General features: G+C 40.4%; 1 long non-coding RNA gene across 1 annotated transcript; it reads left to right on the forward strand.

The window, feature by feature from the left end:
• Nucleotides 1-4,219: 4,219 nt before the first annotated feature.
• LOC116791933 lies at nucleotides 4,220-17,135 on the forward strand. The gene is made up of 3 exons (XR_004358906.1): nucleotides 4,220-4,477; nucleotides 16,811-16,874; nucleotides 17,054-17,135. It is a non-coding gene; the product is annotated as an uncharacterized LOC116791933 (long non-coding RNA).
• The last annotated feature ends 3,886 nt before the right edge of the window (nucleotides 17,136-21,021 follow it).

Here is a 21,021-nt window from a genome sequence, read left to right on the forward strand (position 1 = left end):
CCTTGCTTGCCGAAAACTGTCTTGCCCTGTCTGGACCTTTGTTTTTACAAAACAAGTTTTCGTTTTCTTGTTTTCAGCCAGGTTGTTTATGACACACAATTCAATTACCGGATCATAAGGTGCAGCTTTCTTGGAACTCTACAAGAGTCTGGAGACCTTCAAGTGAATCTCAGAACTGTGGGATTCTGTAGGAATTCCAAGTACCAGACTGCCTGCCTTGTCCTTGTTGACCTCTCGGAAAAATAACTGAGAAGACAACAGTTTCTAATAGATTTTGTTGCTGGAGAATACAATATGGTCTTTCCCCAGCACATTAACCAAAATGAATATAAAAGTTGCTCGTTCCACAAAACTCAGCTTCTCCTGTGCCTGTAGACATTAGCTTTTATGGCTAAATGTTAAATTTTACAGTTACATATATTTTATATGCACTGATTTTTATTGCCGAGCCAGTTCTGCATTTATGAATCATCCTCATATCCTTTAGCTATTTGAATCCAGGAATGAAAGTTAAAATGCTGCTTAGTACTAACAGTGTTGGTTTGTTGGGTTTTTGTTTGGTTGATTGGTTTTGGTTGGGGGTTTTTTTGTTGTTTTTTTTTTTTAAATCAACTTACAAAGCACAATTAAAAATTCTTATTTTCAGGAAAGAAAGTTTAAACTAATGAACATCTGAAGTGACATGTATCTCAAAGAAATCAGTATAGACAGTTAAAGAACTAAAAATTCTACAAAATTTAACGTATGAAGAATAACTCAAGAATGAGACAAAGACCCTTTCCTATTCATACATACTTCTTAAACACTTTTTTTAAAAAACAAACTCTTCTCTCCAAAAGACAAGTAAAACTGCAAATTTTAATATAAACATCACTTACCCCTACACCCTCACTAAAATATTTCTGTAATTTCCAAACAATGCCATGTGTTCTGCTACCAAATTGGACCAAGAAGCTTGTGGAGCTTCTTCTGTTGTCCTCAGAACCATTTATGGAATATATATTTCATCCACAGGGTCTACATCTTGAAACACAGTTTATTATTCTGGGCTCATGGCAACATTCAGCACTTTGGATTCAAAAGCTGCTGACGGTTCATTTCCATTGCTCAGTTTCTGCATTTCTGGGAGTCCTGGAGAGCCGGTGGGAAGCACACCTTCAGCTAAAGATATGGGGAAAAGATTTTTGTTAGCAGAAGATACCTATCAAACTAAATTACACCATGACTCTTTCAGGACAGACAAATTCATTTGGGTGGAAATGTAAAAGTAATTGTCATAAAAATAGGCACTTCTCACACCATTTTCAAGTGATATAGCATTCCTGCTAGCTACAGGGCAGCCAACCTAATCATTCACTAGAGAAGCAACCACTGGATGTATATTTATTAGTTACCCAAATAATCTGAAAAAGAAGCAAAAATAATTAGGATCAAAAAGTTAACAATCTGAGAGCTGAAATGCAGCATCAAATGCAAGTGTGTGAATTAACACAGACTTAATGCTGTAAAGGTTCATCTCTGAACCAAGCCCAGCAAGTCCCTTCAGCACAATTCTAACTACAAACACGTCAGACGAGACCCATCAGGGTATGATTGCAGAGAGCCATTATAGTGTGGCAATGAACACAGTACCAGCACCTTGCAGGGTTGCACCCTATATGCCCATTTTATATGTCCTGGAGCGTAAAATTTAACTGCATATACCTTCCAAATATACAGTATATACAAGTAGAGAGACACAAGTATGCTTCTCTTCTTATTATAGGGCTACTGTAATTGAAATGTTTGAATAGCCACAACTGAGAGAGTTTAAATGATATCATTTTTGTTAAAAGGACCTCCAGCTCACACATCTTCATAAAACCTTTGAAAATTAATTCTTCAGCCTCTGTGTAAGTTTTTTCCCTAAACAGGTAACTTTTGCATCATTCTCTATTTTTTTTTAATGTTTTTGTCTTAGCAATAACTATCACATATTACCTATCATGAAAAGTCATTAAAGGAAAATTAAATGCCACAGAAAATGCCGCAGACTTTCTAAGACTTATTGCATGCCTTTAATTTCTTTATAAATTTGTGTTGACTTAGGTGTAGGTAAGAGTTCAGTTGCAGGAATGAAAGTTGCCAACTACTATGAGTGTCTCAGAAACATTCAGGGATGAGGTACAAGAGTTAGGAGACCTAAAGTATGAATAAGTTCCAGCATTCCCAGATGTTTCCTATAAAGGCAAAATGAAACCACTATGTGATCTCAATATAGTCAAGACCAATTTCCATTTTAACTCTATCAAATGATCAGTGGATCATGATAGGTGATCCTGATAATTGTGTCTGTCTGATATTTTCCCATGAAGTTCATGCTTTCAGTGGCTTATATTTTGCCAAACATAATCATTTGTAGCACATTTTCTTTATGTACTCTAGCTGGTTATGTTTTTGTTTTGATTCTTAGATTTTGGTACAGCCAGTTCAGCTGTTTTTGAGAATAAGAGGGGGAAAGGGTCAATAACTTTGCAAGAGCTTGAACTAATATTTCACATGTTCATTATGTTTACACATAGCAATAGGGAAATGCAACTTGGCAAAATTTGTGCTGTGCCCATGAAAAACCTCTAATTTGGGCAAATACTGAGTTTCAAATGTATATATATATCTATAACAAATATATAGAAAATATTTCTAAATATAATGCATATGTGTGTGTGTGTATATATATATATATATAAAACATATTTGTAGTAACAATGATAAGCAGAACTTAGTGGATGTTTGCTGAAAATATCACTGGGCATCCCATCTGCACTGACCATGCTTCATTCCCCCTGTAACAACTTATAAACACCAATTATAGCAAACATACCATCAGGAAAAGATTCTTAACTCTGGGTGAATTTTCACTTCAGAGATCACCCTTGACCAGGGAAAACAAATAGTTAAACTGGGGGCAGAGGAAGAACCTTAGCTCTAAGAAATCTACTTCTCTGAGTTTCTGGTGCTCCAGTGCAAAGTGCACATCCCTGAGCATTCTCGCCTTGATCCCCTCCTGTTGTCCTGACCTGCTGGGTTTTGCCAGCTCACAGCACTACTGGGAGGTCCACAGAGGGCCACTGCACAACTGCAAAAGCCAAATTCGTTATTCCTCTGTTAGAAAGAGCAGGCTCAATACCATATGATTCCAACAGAAATTAGTCTATGTTGCTAAACTACTACCTTAACACCCTAAATGCACTATATGCCTATCTGTAAAAATCAGAGTAAGATTCACCTCAAGAACCATGAACAGAACCCACAGCTGACAATCTATATTACTACCCTATGACTGATACGCCAATCTCCACACAGACAGCTGGTCTGTGTAAGTGTTACCAGCTGCTTCTTGAATTCATCTAGTGGAAGTCTGGGCTGTGTTACTAAATGTCTTTAGATCAGTGCTTTTGACTGTCCTTTGTGGACCTACTAAATGGAATTAGATGAGGTAAATTAATTTAATTAATTTTTTTTAAGAAATTTTGAAAGTGTTAGAAGACTACACTGTCTGCAAGACTAAGTATTTCAAGACAGGAAATACAAATATTAAAGTTGTTCCTTGTAAACTGTCACTTGGGAATAGATGTGCTGAACTGGTGAGTTCTAACTGTGTCATCCCTCTTATCTTTAAGTGTCTCCCTGCAAGTCGGGTTGATGTGGATGACACGGGCAATAACAACTATCACCTGAAAGCCTGTAACTGCATGAACACATGATAGTTGTCTGGACTGATCACCACTCTCGTGGAGAAGGATCACTGGAGATTAGCAAATGGTTGCAAGAAGAACAGTGGAAACTCATCTAATTTAGGTCTTTCAGAGCACAAGATTCAGGTCCTGTCCTTTTCAAGGAATCATAGGAAGGTTGAGAATGGAAGGGACAGGTCAAGAGGAGGTCACCTGGTCCAACCCCTCTGACCAAGCAGAGCCACCCAGAGCCAGTTGCCCAGAACCATGTCCAGGTGTTTTTTTTAATATCTCCGAGGTGAGACTCCACAACCTCCCTAGGCAACCTGTGTCAGTGCTTGGTTACTCTCACAGTGAAGAAGTGTTTCTCCATGTTCAGAGGGAACCTCTTGTGTTGCAGTTTGTGCCCATTGGCTCCAGTCTTGTCACCGGGCACTGCTGAAAAGAACCTGGCTCTGTCCTCTGTGTACCCTCTGTTCAGCTACTTAGATACATTGATAAGATCCCACAATCTCTTCTCCAGGCTTTCTCTTCTCCAGACTAACCAGTCCTAGCTCTCTCAGGCTTTCCCCATAGGAGAGATGCTTCAGACCCTTCAACACCTTCATGGTCCTTTTTTGGACTCCCTCCAGTATGTCTGTATTTCTTGTACTGGGCAGTACAGCATGCCCCATGTGTGGCTTCACCAGGGTTGAGCAGAAGGGAAGGATCACATCCTTGGCCTGCTGGCAGCACTAAGAAGAATAATTTTGAGACTAATCAGGGTAAGCAAATTATAGGTGTGATTTCTGAGGACTGTATAGTCCTGATTTTGCTTTTTCCTATATTCTCTATTCTTCATTTTCCCATCCTAACTTTGTAAGTATCTTTCTGAAAGTACAATTAATAAAATATATGTACTGGAAATACAATCCCAGTTTTGAATTTAACTCTTAACAATTCTATTACTCAAAGTCATAAACTATATGTAAATATTTCATTATACACATTTAATTGGACTAGGAATGTGCTTTTCTCTGATGTAGATTTATGAAATTGATTGCAAAAAGGGATAGGGATGATACTTGACTTTCCTATTTTATGAAAAGTATAAAGCATTGTCAGTACTTTAATATATTGAATATTATTAATGTTTAACTAGTGTCTATAAATTTTTTACTAGAACTTTTCTTTGAATAATTGTTTCAAATTAAATTTAATTTTTTTTTAATATGACAATGCTATGGACATTTCAATTTCTCATAACGTTCTTGAAAGGGAAGATAAGAGAAAAGAGATACACTGGAGATTTAGCATTCGCTCACATAGTGGAAGCATTACTGAAGAAACCTGTCTTTCAAAAGGTCATTGTTAGCTTCTTTCTTTCACATGGAGTAGATTAAAAAAAAAAAAAAAAAACAGCAACCGAAACCCACCCAGCAATACAGAATAAATAAGTACCCACCTTATTGCCTGGTGGAGAGTTCCCTTTATGAACACCATCAGTAGAGACACAACCTTCTTACACACCACAAGGCTCCAAAGGCGAGCTGCCTCTGGCCACCATATGTCAGGCAGATGGAAAGGAAATGATGTGTTGGAAGAGGAGCCTCGGCAAATGCCCTGTTGCATATTCAGAGCTGCTGACGGGGCCCTCAGCATTTGTTGTGCCAGAGTTTGCTGCCTGAAATGCCCTTGCTGCAGCACGTGCCCAGTGCTGAGCTGCCTGGCGTTTCAACTTAAGCTGTCTGTGATGGGGAGGTCCTGGGATGCTCACTTGATCTGAGGGGCTGAAACCTGGAGCTGGGCTAGCACAGGAACTCCTTCATCAGCTGCTTCCACTTTAATCAAACCTCTCTTTTGCACCTAGACGGTAGCTTTTTACCCTAGCTGGCTTCTGCTTAGCTCACAAGTACTAAGATAAGCTCATCAATTATCTTAAATGTGTGAAGTGATAGCCAGAATACTTGAATTTGGCGTTAGTGACTTCTTTTAACTTCAACATTTTTCTCACTCTAGCTGCTGGGTAGGATTGAGCTTTCCTTAACACTTCAGCTTTCTTGAAGTCAAAACATCACCTGATAATGATTTTTGCTAGTAGGAGATGGACAAAATTTATGTGAAAGGTTAAGATAATAGCACGATTAGCGGGGATGCCACAGTTCAAGTTAGTCTCTATCCACTGCTAAATCCAGCCCCTCCCTTATTTAACTGAGGCAGCTGCAGTGTGGTTTCACAGTACACATTGGTGCTGCCGGCTGCAGGGATATGCAGGTACCTGAACTACTTTTACATAAAAAGTGTAAGTTGGAGAAACTATACTGGAGCATTATATGGAGCATTATATGACTGCTCCACATGGATTAATTTTACTTAAGACTGCTGATGCAAAACACAACACTATTGCAATCAGTTTCCTTCCAGGACTCAGCCTCTCTCATTTACAGCTCACTTTGGATGGCTTTTCTACCACACCAGAGTATGGTCCTGGAGACCAATGTTTACAGAGCACAGTCCCTTGCTCTAATCTCTTATGTGTGAAGGATGTATTAATAGGTTGGAGCTTTGTCCCTGAGGGACCGGGGTGGGAACCTGGTGCTTGGTAACTGGAGAGGGACCTTACCCAGCCCTCCTCCCTACCCTGAAACCAGTCCCAAGGGAGCCCAGGCCATTATGGGGGTGAAACTTAGTTCCAAAAATGTGTGCTTCTGAATATTGTGTGATTGTTGCGGTTTGTTATGTGTTAAATCACAGAAAGCTGTCCGGGTTGCAGTGTGTCCCATCAATCAGCACACCATGCAGTGTCTATATTAAACATCCTACCAAGCCTCACAGGGAGCATGAAATTTCCAGTGACAGAAGATAAGAAAATATTCAGCAGGCTTTCTTAAACAATTTATATGTTAAGGGACTGAAAGGTCAGTCCCTTAACAGGGAGCAGAAATTGTATTTTATCTTCCTTGCATATATATTGCTTTATGATTAGGTTAAAAATGTTACAAATACAGATGCAAGTGAAATATATGACTATTCATAGGCAGAGATGGGAAAACAAGAGGGTTATACTGTTCATTTCAGTCCCTGAATAACAGATTTAGAGAATGATTGTGCATTGCTAAGGAGAGCTGCTTTTCTGTCTCTTACCGTATATTCAATCTCTTGCCTTGCCATACCTGCAAAGCTTGAGTAAAATTACTAGTAAAACACATATTTTATCAATTCTTGGCAAACTCCAGTGCAAAAATGCATGAAGAGCTAGCTCATCCTTCAACTGGCAATATTAGGCAAGTGCAAATCAGTTACATTTCCATCCTACTGACTGCAAAGTGGTTTGATCTTGTCTTCAAACACTTCCAGGGATGGGTGGTGCCTCAGTAGACCTGGTATATCTGATTGGGTAATTAGTGCTGAAAAATCTGAAGTTCATGTTTCCTGTTTTATGAGGCAGATGTATGCTGGCCTTTCTGGAAAAAGAATTCATCAAAGTGAAGGGGAAAGACCAGCTTCAGACCTTCTCTGCAGGCACTGTGCCTTGCCTCACTGAATCAAGGAAGAACTTTTAAGCAGTGAAGTTTAAATTGAATTTAAGAATAGTTTTCATTTCAGCAAAAAGAAAAGAAAAAGAATAAAGAATTTTTAATGCACAGGACAGGCAACTGGGCACAAGGCGTTTCTGGGCTTTTTGCCCAGATTTGTCATTAACTTCTTGATTATGTCTTGTGAGTCTATTTAATGTTTTTAAGACAAAAAAAAAGAAGACAATAATCTGAGCGTTAAGAAAATGGGGAGGTTTGATTCATGGCAGTATGGTCTGTAGGGTCATGTTGCAGGCTGGGTTAAGAGATCTTCACTGTATTTCAGGCCTTCTCTATATCCATTTTGCTATTTTTCTTCGTTATGTTCTGGCCATAATTCTGTGTTCTTCAGGGCAAATGCTCTAACTGGCTGTATGGGTACAGCCAAAGTAGCCGTGCAGGACAGAGGCAACTGTGCTAGCTTTAAATTTCGTGCCTCGTTAAAGAGGACATTCCTACAGGCAAAGTCACCAGGCTTCTCTGACATGCACGAAGGACCATGCTGAACTAGTGGAGATCCCTTTGATGCTTGAATTAGCTCAAAGCCATGATGCAATATGCAGCATAGACTTATCCTCTATGGAAATTTCCTTCAGGTACAAACAGAGCATTCACCTCATACTGCAGGGGGACACAGCAAGGGCTGCTCACACTTTATTGATACTTGTCACAACTCCGACTTCTGCGTGAATTTGGGTGAATGGACCCTGTAGATAAAAACATGTCTGCACACAGAAGCTGTTACCAGAAAACAGCAAGAGGAAAAGTGAACACAGAGAGGTAGTGTGTGAAAGTCTCACAAAAGGTGATGAGCTCTGGAGACTTGTTCTAGTTGAATCCAAGATAGTTGACAAATTCAGAACAGCAGGAGCCTGTGGAGTGTGTCCAAGGCTATCACTATGCAAGATCATCACCACTAGATTTTATAACTCACACCATAGCCAAGGAGGGGGCAGCTGCCATATGCAGCCACAGACCACAGTCTACAGGGCTTGTACAGGGCAGGAAGGGACTTCAGAACACCTTCCTAAAAGCCACTGGTGCACTGGTATGACCTCTGCTTCTCAATAAACACCCAGGGTTGGCCTCCTTACTGCTGCTCTAGCTGAGTAAAACGAACAACTGAGAGGGGTAACTGAATGGACAGTACCCATAGTTACATGCTGTTACCATTAACAGCTTTATTCCATTATTAATAATAGCTTAGCTCACAAAATGTATCCTAATAAATGTTGGTGGTAGTCTGTATCTCCCCTGACTGGTTCCCGTCTGGAAAATTTACCTTCTTTTCCCCCATACTTGGAGACAAGGAGGCAATGCAAAGAAGATTCCATATAGTCATTGTAGGGGACTGGGGAGGTGGGAGTGACGCTGTGAGGAGGGAGGCAGGAGAGAGGAAGGCTTTTACAGGGGTGGAGGAGGACAGGCCGGCAACACACCCCAGGTATCCTTAGCCCACTGACCTGACCTAGAGGCCACTCATGACATGTAGGTACTGATAGAAATATAATACATAAATTAACAATAATGATGACGTTAAATTACCAACCTCCTTAGACAGATGGTGCAACAGGCGGTTCTGCCTCTTTCATGTGGTGAGTAAAGCAGTCACAAGTAGTCATGTAAAGATTACTAAGAATTCCTGTCCACAGCTGACTTTTTGCAGAGACTAATTTTTGAATGCTGTTTAATTTTTGGAAACAGAACACCTCAGTCACAGAATTTTTATCTCATTAATAGTGCTAATAGGTTCATGAACGGACAATAAAATCTTTGCCTTTATGTTCTGCAGCCCTGTTGCTAAGAGCTATATACAGTAACAAACTGTTCACATAAAATTTCACATTTTTCTTCACAAAAACCCCAACAGGAAGAAAAAAAAATCTGCTGACATCGATAAAGAATTTGAAAAAGCTCCTATGGTTTTTGCCATTCCAGGCTGCCAGTTTATAGTCTGGGAACATTATCGCAGCTTCATTTCCACAACAAAAAGGCCCCATTCTTTTCTTAAAGATTTGACCGTTCATCCTGTCCTTGGTGTTTTGCATCAGAAATGCACTTCTGTTGTCAGCCCTTCTATTAGCACTCACTTATCGAGGGTGCCAAAGAAAAGTCTAAGAAAAGGACAAGTGTCTAACAGGTTACTATAGTTTCTTTTGTGCTCTCAAAATTTGTAGGCTTCAGGCGTTTAAAAATGTAATTAACATTTGTGCATATGATAAATTTAAAAAGTGGGTGAACTTTTCACACTTGAATGTTAACAATTTCCATTGTCTGTTACCAGTAAATTTCAATGGCTGGTTATTTTTACGCTGCAGATTTTTGTCAGGGTTTAATCCCGCTGGGATGTACTAAGCGGAGGACACCAAGTTCGGTGGGAGTGTTGATCTGTTGGAGGGTAGGAAGGCTCTACACAGGTGTCTGGACAGGCTGGATCAATAGGCTGAGACCAACGATATGAGGTTCAACAAGGCTGAGTACTGGGTCCTGCACTTTGGCCACAACAACCCCCTGCACCACTACAGACTTGGGGCAGAGAAGCTGAAAAGCTGCCCAGTGGAAAAGGACCTGGTGCTGGTCAACAGTGGCTGAACATGAGCCAGCCCAGGTGGCCAAGGAAGCCAATGGCATCCTGGCTTGTATCAGAAACAGTGTGGCCAGCGGGACCAGGGCAGTGATTGTCCCACTGTGTTCAGCGCTGGTGAGGTTGCACCTTGAATCTTGTGTCCAGTTTCGGGCCCGTCACATTCCGGAGGCTGGAATGTACCCAGAGAAGGGCAATGGAGCTGGTGAAGGGTCTGGAGCACAAGTTCTGTGAGGAGCAGCTGAAGGAGGGAGCTGGGGGTGTTTAGCTTGGAGAAAAGGAGGCTCAGGGGAACCTTACTATCTCTTCAACTACTTGAAAGGAGGCTGTAGCTGGATGGGCATCAGACTTTTCTCCCAGGCAACAAATGACAGGACAACAGGACCTAGCCTCAAGCTGTGCCAGGGGAGATTCAGGCTGGATCAGGAGCAATTTCTTCATGAAAAGGGCTGTTAAACATTGGAATGGACTACCCAGGGAAGCGGTGGAGTCACCATTCCTGGAGGTGTTCAAGAAACGACTGGACACGGCACTTAGTGCCATGGTCTAATTGTCAAGGTGGTGATTGGTCAATGTTTGGTCTTGATGCTCTCAGACACCTTTTTCAACCTGACTGATTCTATGACTGTGATTTTACAGACACAGAACAGGAAACAGCCATTTAAATGTTCAATGTAAAATAGAAGGTATTTTCCCTCCAAAGGTGAGAGAAAAGAATTTCAATGTTATATATTACATACTGCTCATTTTTTTTTTCTTTCACTGCCATTTTATACAGTCATTTAATCACATGACATACATGAAAATGTATGAATAATCTGCTTCTGCTACATCAACTTAACACAGACCCATAAGCAAATCTAATATGATCTTGGCAATATCTGAAGGTGCAGCAAAATTAATGCAGTCGAAAATGGAGAAATCATGCGGCCAGAGATCTCACGTAACAGTGTTCTTCCACTGAAGTACACCAGTTAAATTCCAGAACAGACTAACTGTTAATGGAAATTATTGGCTTATGGTTACTTGTTGTCCCTCAAGGAGTCCAGAAGGTTTTAGTGTTGTCTTGTTTAAAGCATACTGCTGTCTATTCTACAAAACTGTGTATCACAGCAGATATACAATTGACAGCCTGGTTGGCAAACTCAGCAGCAAATCCAATAACTATCACATTAGTCTCTGGTGGCAGCATTTGCAGGTCAGAGTGAGGTAACATGGCATCAGGAAATCTGTACTGTGCATATTCCATGGTAATAACCTGAACTTTTTCCAGCGCTGCCAGGGTGATACCTAAGAAAGGTGCTAGTTCACACAGTCCCTAAAAATGCAGTTGAAGCTTAGTCCCCAGGAGGATATTACACCTAGCTGAGCAATTAGAATTAGAAAGAGACATAATTAAGTCAGTACTGCTGAATTTTATTGATGTGTCTCCTTAAAGATTGGTGCCCAAGAGAAAAAAAATGCTGCAGCATGTAATTTGAAAGTAAACACCTCAGCATTTTAATAACTGCAAAAGCCATTTTTTCTGGAATGCCATGAACATTTTTGCTGAAGGCCTATCCTATAAACAATACATAAAAAGACATTACTTGTCACACTGCTTATTTCAGGTTAAAATGCTGGCTACACATGTTCTCATTGCCCTATTTTAATGTTCCCAGCTGGCTTCTGCAGGGAAGTGCTTACTTTTTCTCATGAAGGAATGAGACTATGCCTTCATCTAACACTACTAACATAGGGAATACAGAAAAATTCTCCCTATTACCTTTTTGCTCCCCATTTCTCCCTGGAGACAGAAGCATACTAATTGCAGATCACTAGCACTAATACGAGACGTTCTGGAAGACAATGTAAATAAATCAATGTTTCATCAAAGGCACATAGTAAATTCAGTTCAGAAGCCTCATCCCATTGCATCAATCTGTGGTCTCTCTAGTGTCTAGTATGTCTGCTGGTGGTAGGTATGAGCACCATAACAGCATTAAAGGCATTCATCTGGCTGTTCATGTCAGAGATAGGATGAAAAAACAGGATCTAGAATATTTACTCCTCCCCAAATGAAGCCTGGGGAAAAAAGGACAATGAAATGAAGACCCAGGGAGTCAAAAAAGATGGGGGAAAGGGAGGAACAGGGTGCAGTGGTTTGTAGGTAAATTCAGATATGTTCTTGGACAAACAGATTATCCAGCAAACAGATTATCCAAGGCATTCAAAAGGATTACAGATTAAGACTCATGAAGTAGGTGAAATGATTCAGATTGGAAGAAGACATGGTTAGAAAAGAGAAGGTGAAGATGAGTTTAGCAAATTCATTTCAGATTCAGCAAAAGGATGATTAGAAATGAGGGTAGAAATGAACAAGTATTTTAGCAATAAATATAAATCGTCATGATTAGGCTTGCTAATGTCACATAGAATAAAATTACATTTAACAAGTGAGTAGATGGGCAGACAGAGAGACTGAGGAATCAAAGGTAACAGGAAGGCTACAAGACAAGGAGGACAGTAAAATTCTGAACAAACAGAAAAAGAAAAAAAGAAAACCCTTGGGACAACTAAAAAAGTCTTATTTGAAGAGAGTTTGAAATGGCAAGGTAACACCAAAGAAGCTATATCAGAGACAAAAATTCACAACAGGAGGAAAAAAAAGTTGTAAGCAACAGAAGCTGTTGGGGAGGATGAGGTAGTCAAAATAGAGACTATAAAGATAAAAAGAGGAGGACTAAGGGTGAAAATCTGAAGTGTGTCAACAGGTAGTGGAGAGAGAGTGGGAGGATCTACCAGAGGTACTGAAAGAACAGTGTCTGATGTAAAAGTAGAAAGCAGAGGGCACAGGCTTGCCAAAGGATAGGATGGAAAGGAAGAAGATGTGGGGAATTGCCAGTGGTCCTGAACACTGAATTAAGTGGGATATGAACTGAAAGAAGCCCTCTGGTTTGGCTGGGAAAGAACATCGGTGAAGGGGGTCTCAGAAGATACTGAAACTAGATAATATAGGAAGTCTGATAAATACTAGGTAGAAATGAATACTTGGGAGTCTAATTGTGTGTGAGAAAAGCAACTGCAAGATCCAGAAGTCTCTAAAGATGTAGAGCCATATATTAAACTGATGCTACAGTTAACCTTGTTTCCCGAAGCAGAGACGAGAGATTAATTTCTGTGGAAGCTATCCAGACACTAAAAGTGCAATTGAACTAGACAAAATATCATAAAATCTGCCTCAGTTATGGGGCAATCTAGCCATTAGCGTTGGGGTGAAAACATTTTTGAGAATGATTACGGTTGGATAATAGATTTGTTGCCGTATGAATTCAGAATAAACTCTATGGGGACCCCCATTTTCAGGCTTTCTTTTTCTGAGAAAACTACAGGACTATGGGGGCCATACCAGCCTTGAGGCTGAAGCATCCATGCATGCTGCTTTTGTTTGGTAACCAGAAGATTGACTTACCTGGTATGGTCTGGATGGAGAAATTGTGCCTAGATGATTAGTTTAGGAAATCAGCACAGATCTTTCATGGTTTTCCAGTTATTAAATAATCATGGCAAAGGAGGCCATCTCCCAGTTTCCAAGCTACTTGTGGTTTACCAAACAATTGATGTTGCTCAGAAGGGCTGCTGATGAGATAGACTCTACTTACACATTGGCACCGACTATTTATGCCTTGGTTCCATGGCGAGGTGTGACAATGATGTAATGTGCAGTACTGGTACTTGGGTGCTGTACCTGTACTGCCATGAAGGCTACAGGCCCCTGACAAATTCTGTAAGTTTGCCTCATACATGAAAATGGGGATCACCCCAGTGCCAGCATAGTGTGCAGCTGCTGTTTGTCACATCCTCACGTGGTCAGTGGGGACCCCTGGTGGTCTAGTGGTTAGGATGCAGCACTCTCACTGCTGCGGCCCGGGTTCGATTCCCAGTCAGGGAAACTCCCCCGGGCAGATGGAGCTCGACAGCCCTGTAAGGCCATCCATCTAAGAGAAGGTCACTCTAAACAAACCTACGTCCTGAGGACCTCACTGCCACTGTCCAAGCTCGCTCTGCCCCGGCAGATGAACTTTAGGATTAAAGGGTGGGCTCAGCTCAGCGCACACTGTGTCTCACCTAAAAAATCCACTGCGCAGGCTCGAAGGGTAAAGACCTTTCCCAAATCTTCGTTCGCGAAGACTGGCCATACATACACGTGGTCGGCAGTAGAGCATTGGCAGTGCTAACAGCACTTCAATAGCAGAACAAGTTGTTGGCCCACTGTAAGCCACTGACTAAGGCTGTCATGTCTTAATCTGAAATATAAAAATTACTTTACGTATCCAGCATTGAAAATGCTAGAGCACTCTCCCTATAGCCAACAAGAAATATATCCTTGCTGATCACACCTAACTCCCATGCAGCAGGAAAAGATAAAGAAATTGTAAAAAGAGTGTTCTAAATGTATTGTTCTCCTTTGTTTGGGTAGAAGAGTACCAAATAATAAATGGCATGAGAATAAAACATGTATTTTTAAAAAGTCCACCTTACTGCTTAAGTATACCTTACCATAATTAAGTTCATTTAACAGGGCAATGACTTACCTCCTCTACCTAACCTCTTGCAGATTGATCTTGGTAAAGATGTTAAACAAAAAATACATTTTTAAGAAGCAATCACTCTTCAAATCGCTCAAAACAAAAGATTGAATTTTATCTGCTTTGAAAATAAATTTTTTTTGCAGCACAAAATCAGCAACACAGTAGTCAGCTTTCTATTTTAAAACAGCATGGTAGGAGGAGGCTTTCAGGTTGCTTCTTTTCTTTTTTTCAAAGATTACATATTCTTTATGGCTTAAGTAAAGACTGCCTAGCCTCCTTAGGAAGCTGGGTTGACAAAAACTTCAGAGAATCTATACATATCTATACATTAATACATCTGATGATTAATAGTGTATGAATTTCTCACAACTCAGATCAACTCATATCTAATAAGAGGCAAGAACTTCTGTAAAACTTCTAGTGAGGAGACCCAGAATCTCTTTCCAGAAGAAAAATGAGTTTCTCTCATTTGCACTAGTCTGTCCTAGGGGGAAATATAGAAAGATATAATGTCCCTACTCTTGTTTCCCATCTAGATGTTGACAGAACTTTTAACACACTTTTGAAATCCTCACTCTGAGAAGCATAAAGGAATTATAAGAGGATGATAAAATCAGGCAGATGAGATTTGGCACAAAATGCTTTAAAACCAAAGGCAGGTATGACTGATAAAAAGACATGGCATCCTGAGATCCATCAGAAATTTAGAGAGAAGAAAATGCGTTGCATACAACTCACAAACCTGTAGTTTTTCCCATGCTTCAGAATCCAGCCATCTTAGCAGAAAAATATCGTGGGCACCACAAACCCAGGACAAATCCAGGTTGGATTTTAATCCCTGGAATTCCTTAATAATGGATGGCTGTTTAGTAGAAAACCAGCTGTGGTCCAATTGGAAGTCCTTGTGAGTTTATTCCTGCATGGAAAAGCCAACACAGCATTTTACCATGTGGTTGTGGCTCTCTGGGAGCTAAGAACCACACGACTACAAGGCTGCAAGATCTTCATATTCAAAATATTATTAAGGCACTGTATTGATGGTGCAGGGTAACTTGCAGTTTTGAAATATTCACTGTATTTGTTCTACGAATCATCATCAGATTTTGCTCTTCCTTATGCTAGCAACCTTTAACTAGCAGCTAAATGAAAAAATTCTGTACGTGGTCATTTTACAAATGAGAAGAAATAAACGCAGGGAGAACAAATGGAACTCAGGATTTTGGGATTTACATTTCATTTATTTGAAAACTAGAATTCTACTTAAGTCTAATTATACACTTTAAAAAAAAATTAGGATATACATATTTTTAACATCCTAATCTTTGTGAAAGCTACAAATCTGTACTTCATGCATATAGCTTCTTTTCTATTACTGACCCTTTCTTCAAACTGATGTGACCTGGCTGGGGTTAGGATCTGTCCCAGGGAGATTTCAGCCTGCAAGGTGGCCTTGGAGCTCCCCTCCCCACCCTCCACCTGAGTACTGGAGACGTGACCCCAGTGCAATTCTCCACAGAGAAGAGGAGAGAGGACAAAGAGAGGGTAGCCTGAGCGACACAGATAGACAGACACTACAACACTCCTAGCATGCCTTGAGGACAGGAGGAAGAACCAAGCAGAGCAGTGCAGAGCTGGGCAAAGGACCAGGACTGTGGATACCATATGGGTACTGGCATCTAATGATCCTGATGCTGTTGCTTAGTGGATAAACTTAGTATCACTTGTCCCGCTTTGCCTTGTTTGTGATGTTGTCCATCACAACTGAACCACTTGTGCCAGTTCTTTTATGCTGACAGAGGCCTCCAGCGGAAGGACAGCAAATGCCAGACAAAGGCTTTCTGCAAGTCTAGTTTAACTGGCTTTCCACAAAATTCTCCCTCAGGGTTGTACAGCTCAGCAGACCCAGCTGGCTAGTGGTGTGGGGGTTTCCTTCCATCCTTAGCTGGTAACAGATACAATATGCAGAAATACTACATACTCACTAAGCTTGGGATCCAGAGCTAATGGAGCTGAGGTTCATCACAGGGAATGGCTGCACTCGATTATTGGCATCACAGAGCGTGGGACCAAGGTAACTTATTCCCAAGAAGAGCCAGGAAAGAGCCAGAAGAGTGCAATGGGCAAAGCATGGGTGTGTGCACAGGACATTATGACAGGGGATGGGTGAGGTTTGCCAAGGTTTCAGCAGGGGGAGAGTTGGCGTGTGAAGACACTGCGTGGTTGAAAAAAATCTCACTGTAATGCTGTACAGCCCCCCACTGACCAAAGAAGTTTTAAAACCAACTTTGTCCTACTACGCAAGGATTTAAGCATAGGCTCTGACACTAATCCCTAACATTATCATAATCTTCAATATTTAATACCTCCCATTTTATTTCAACTCTACAGGAATTCTCTGAACTTCTTTTCTGGCTGAAACAGTCCAGAGACCCCTGGCATCAGTCTGGCATGTGTAATGTATATTGGAACTGCTTCTTTACTTCACTCTATCAGTATTATTCCAGTGTAAAACTGATATAACAGAGAACCAAATCTCCAGCATTTGTTTTTGAATTGCCAAACCTTAGCTCGAGTACAGAAGAAAATAAATCAGTGTATCTGTTACATATTTCTTGTCTTTCTTATTTCTAGAGGCCAAATCATTTGGATAGTTGCCCTATGGAGCAGAAAAGACCACGTGTTTTCAGCTTTTGTGATATTTGTTGTTTCTTGGATCAGAAGATTACACGGTAATCTCAACAATAAAATAAACTCCAAACAATAATAATATCCAAATGTTATAGCTGTGTGAAGAAAAACATCCTCAGTGAAGACTTTGAAAAGAAATAGGAGGTGATGGAGAGGTTAATTTGGATGTAATTCTTAAGGTTATTTGACTTGTGACTGGGAGCAGCAGTACTGAAGACAAAGCACTGAACCTCTCTGACAGGATTTTAACTCAATCACTAGCAAAGGTCCTGTCAACAAGCCTTTAGCAGAGGTCCACAATTCCCAGGAAGCATGGCCAGTAGAGCAGGTGGTGTAGGTGTTGCACACGTGTAGTCTTCAGCAGCACAGCCCAGAAGGGTGCTAAATTGTTGCTCTGTCCTCTGCTCTCCCATCACCATTTCTCTTTGCCCAAAAGAAGACCCATAAAGCTGACTTCATGCCTTCCCTCCAGCCCCAAACTTCACAGTTTTCTCCTGTTTTCTAAAAGGATATGTAAGTATAACCTTAAATATGAACTTGTTTCCCAGATCTAAGTTCTATGAAAAACAGGTAGATGCTTAGTGAAAACATTATTTCTCTTCATTTTTATTCATGCTGCAAAATAAGAGCACACCCAAGTATAATGGCCATGCTCTCCCCCTCCGAACAAACATATGCTGATACTTGGGTGGTTGTGTTTAAACTGGTAAGTGAGCTGGAAGTACAAACTGCTGGCACAAAGAAGGTTTCAGAGCCAGGTATACATTTCTCGCAGTTGTTATATTTTTCCTGGCAGACATGAAATTTACTGTTTGAAAAGACACTTCCTGTTTGAAATTGTTACTGGGTTTGAGAAAAATAATACATTTTAAGATTTCTTTGCACATCGTAAGGGAACACAAAAAACAATTGTAAGGTTACAAACAACATTGAAAGGATTCTCTGCCAGTCACCTTTAAAAATGCAGTTTTCTGTAAAAGGACTCTGCTGCATTTTTTTCCCATCGAATCCCTTATGTCTCAGGTCTTCCCAGTGCTATGTGGGAAGCAGTGCAATATCATGTCTGGGACAAAATTATTCTGTGATGTGATATATTACTGCAGTACAGTTTTAGGAATCATCTGAGCTGGAGTCAGATATTAGTTTATATTCAACAATCATCTAAAAAGGTGTGTTGTTATAGACTTCTAGGAAAACAAAAGGAAAAAAGAAACAAAATACAAAAAAATACCACCAGAAATAAAGCTATACTAAAAAAATATGTTAAAGGGCCCAAGAATATGGAAGTTCTCTTCTGTACTTACACGTCTTTTCTGGTAGATGTTCAAATCAAGATCTAGATGAAAAAAATAAAGCTGCTATAAGAAAAGTCCTTTTCTACATTGAACTATCTTCCTCAGCTATAACATTTTCATGGCCTGTCATGCAGATCTCTTTCTAAAATGTACACTGTACCCAGTGCTATCAGTGGTAACATCTCCTTAAACTTTCCAGAGGGACTTTTATGTGGTCATCCACGGTGCATTTATCTTCACATTTTTTCATCTAAAAGTTGGCCATCTAGTTCAAACCTGTTGTCCAGGAAAAATCTGCAAGCAGTGGAGGGAGACAAGTGTCTTCATGCAGCAAAGATACATACCTCAAGAAGTGTGTTCAGCACTAATAAGAGGAACTGCTTTCTGGATGTACCTGTGTCAGCCCACCAACTGTGAAGACTGGAGAATGACAGGCACATCCTGAGAGTAAGCCATACCCCAGGGCTGCACAGAAGAATGTGAGAAGAACACTCAAATTCTATTCAGGGCACCAAAGATCTGCTGAGAGACTGCAGCAGGAACCAAGTGTGACCCTGTTCCATTTCAGGCAACCTGGACAAGCAGTTAACATAATGCAGGATGAATCCCAGCTTAAACCCCATTAAACTGGATTTGCATGTGCACTGTACAGCACTAACTGTAATGTCATACTTTACTGTAAGATAAATACCTAAGGTAAATCCATAGTTGCCTAAAATAGTAGCTCTTAGAGTTTTTTATAGCAGAGTAAGCCAGCTGTTGACTTTATGGAGGTGATAAACTGTTTTAAAAACCATAGTACAATAGGATTTCAGCTGTTTGAACAGATTCTGCTAAGTCATTCGTATATGTCCAAGGAGAAAATCTGCTCTTAATGACTATACTTCTGCTTATTTTTAAGTGGCAGCTTAAAAACATCAGCCAACATGAAGTATTGGAGCCAAGTGATCTCCTGCTATGTTAATTTCAGTGCAGAGCCATTTTAGCTTTTTTTTTTGACATTCAGATGTCTGTGCACCATATTCCCCAGTACTTCTGCTTGCAGTAGTGTGGTACATGGAGATATGCACAGATCTTGTGTCAGACCAAAGCTGCTGAAGTGTTTCTGGCCCAAAGCTTGTCCTGGAAAGCATCAAAGTCAAGAGTCCAAACAAGTATCCAAACTAGCACATCGCAAGCCTGGCTAACCCTGTGACTTCAAGTTGGTACGTTTTAGCTAGCACTCTTGTCAACCACACAAACTCTGCTCACCCGTAACACTACTCTCAGGGGTAAACAGACTCAGATAAATGCAGAAATACCCTTTTTTCACCAATCTTCCCTAGTCCAAGTCGTACTCTTGAAGTGCAGCTCCTTGGTTATTTCTGCTATTGCCCGTTTAACTGCTGTTACCTCAGCCCTGTTGGATCACGGCACAGTAAAGTCAACACTGGTGCTAAACTAGGCTGGACTCCGGCATGTAAAGACCCAAGGCCAGATTAGTCCAACCCTTCAGCTTAATTCTACAATGCTCATTAGTTAAAACCAGATACTCACCTTCTTCTTCTCCTTCTTCTTTGATTGCATTACAGAACTAGCAAAAGAAAATCTTATGACTCTCCTTGAGAAACAGGATGGCACCAGATAACTGCTGCCTCTCAAGGTCTACAAGGCCTCACTTGGCCTCACTTCCCCCCCACGAGAGCAGGATTGGCTGCAGGGCACTGCTGCCTTGAGCTTCGCCAGAAAGAGAAGAGAGTGAACCTCCCCTTTCCTTCTTGTTTTATACTCTTGCTTATGTAAAAAATTGTACGGAACACTGAGAATATAGGCTACTTCCCTGGTTACAAGCAGGTCTCCAGGAAGGCCTAGACTGAAACTATCATATAGTGACATCAATTTTATCCCAAAAGGAATGTTTTTACACTAAAGGCAAATGGTACTTGTTTGTTTCTATATAAGAAAAACTTCAATTTAAAAAAACATAATGTGTTGACTAGGTGAACTTCTCTGCTGTGCAGAAAGATTGTATAAGGTTTATGCAAACCTTATTCTGAGTATACATAAAGACCTCAGAATAGGATGCGAGGAGGTGTATATACATATATGGCTTTCATTCTCAAAACACTATACTGATAAAGGCAAGGAAAAAACTGAGATTGTTGTGCCCCAGTTAGCTTGTTAAATGTTCACACTAATAGATATAGTTACTAACTGAAAAAACAGCTCTTGATATTGATCCTGTTATATATTGGTTAGAGATAAGCAGGAGGTTAGACTGAAACTAGGACACAGGTAGGTAAGTAGATAGGTGATTATATACTAGCATTTTTTTCCAAATCTCAACCAAAGTCAGTTTGTCTCTTTCTTGGAATAGAGGAATCCACAAGATGGGAAAAATAGTTATTTATTACATGTTAAGCTATTCAGATGGGTTTAGAAGCTTTAGTTTTCCAATGGCTTGAAGCAGGAATTTGGAGTCTGGCATAATACAAGCATGATTCTACTGATCTGTGTTTGGCTTTATCTGTAAAATGCTGCCCACAGCAGAGCGAGCTGGTAGCATGAATTTGAAAGGAAATGAGGCTTATTTAATTAAGTTCTCTGTCAATCCTTCCCTAATAACTATTGAACCAG

This window comes from Chiroxiphia lanceolata, chromosome 1, assembly GCF_009829145.1.
Source record: "Chiroxiphia lanceolata isolate bChiLan1 chromosome 1, bChiLan1.pri, whole genome shotgun sequence".
In the NCBI taxonomy this organism is placed as follows: domain Eukaryota; kingdom Metazoa; phylum Chordata; class Aves; order Passeriformes; family Pipridae; genus Chiroxiphia; species Chiroxiphia lanceolata.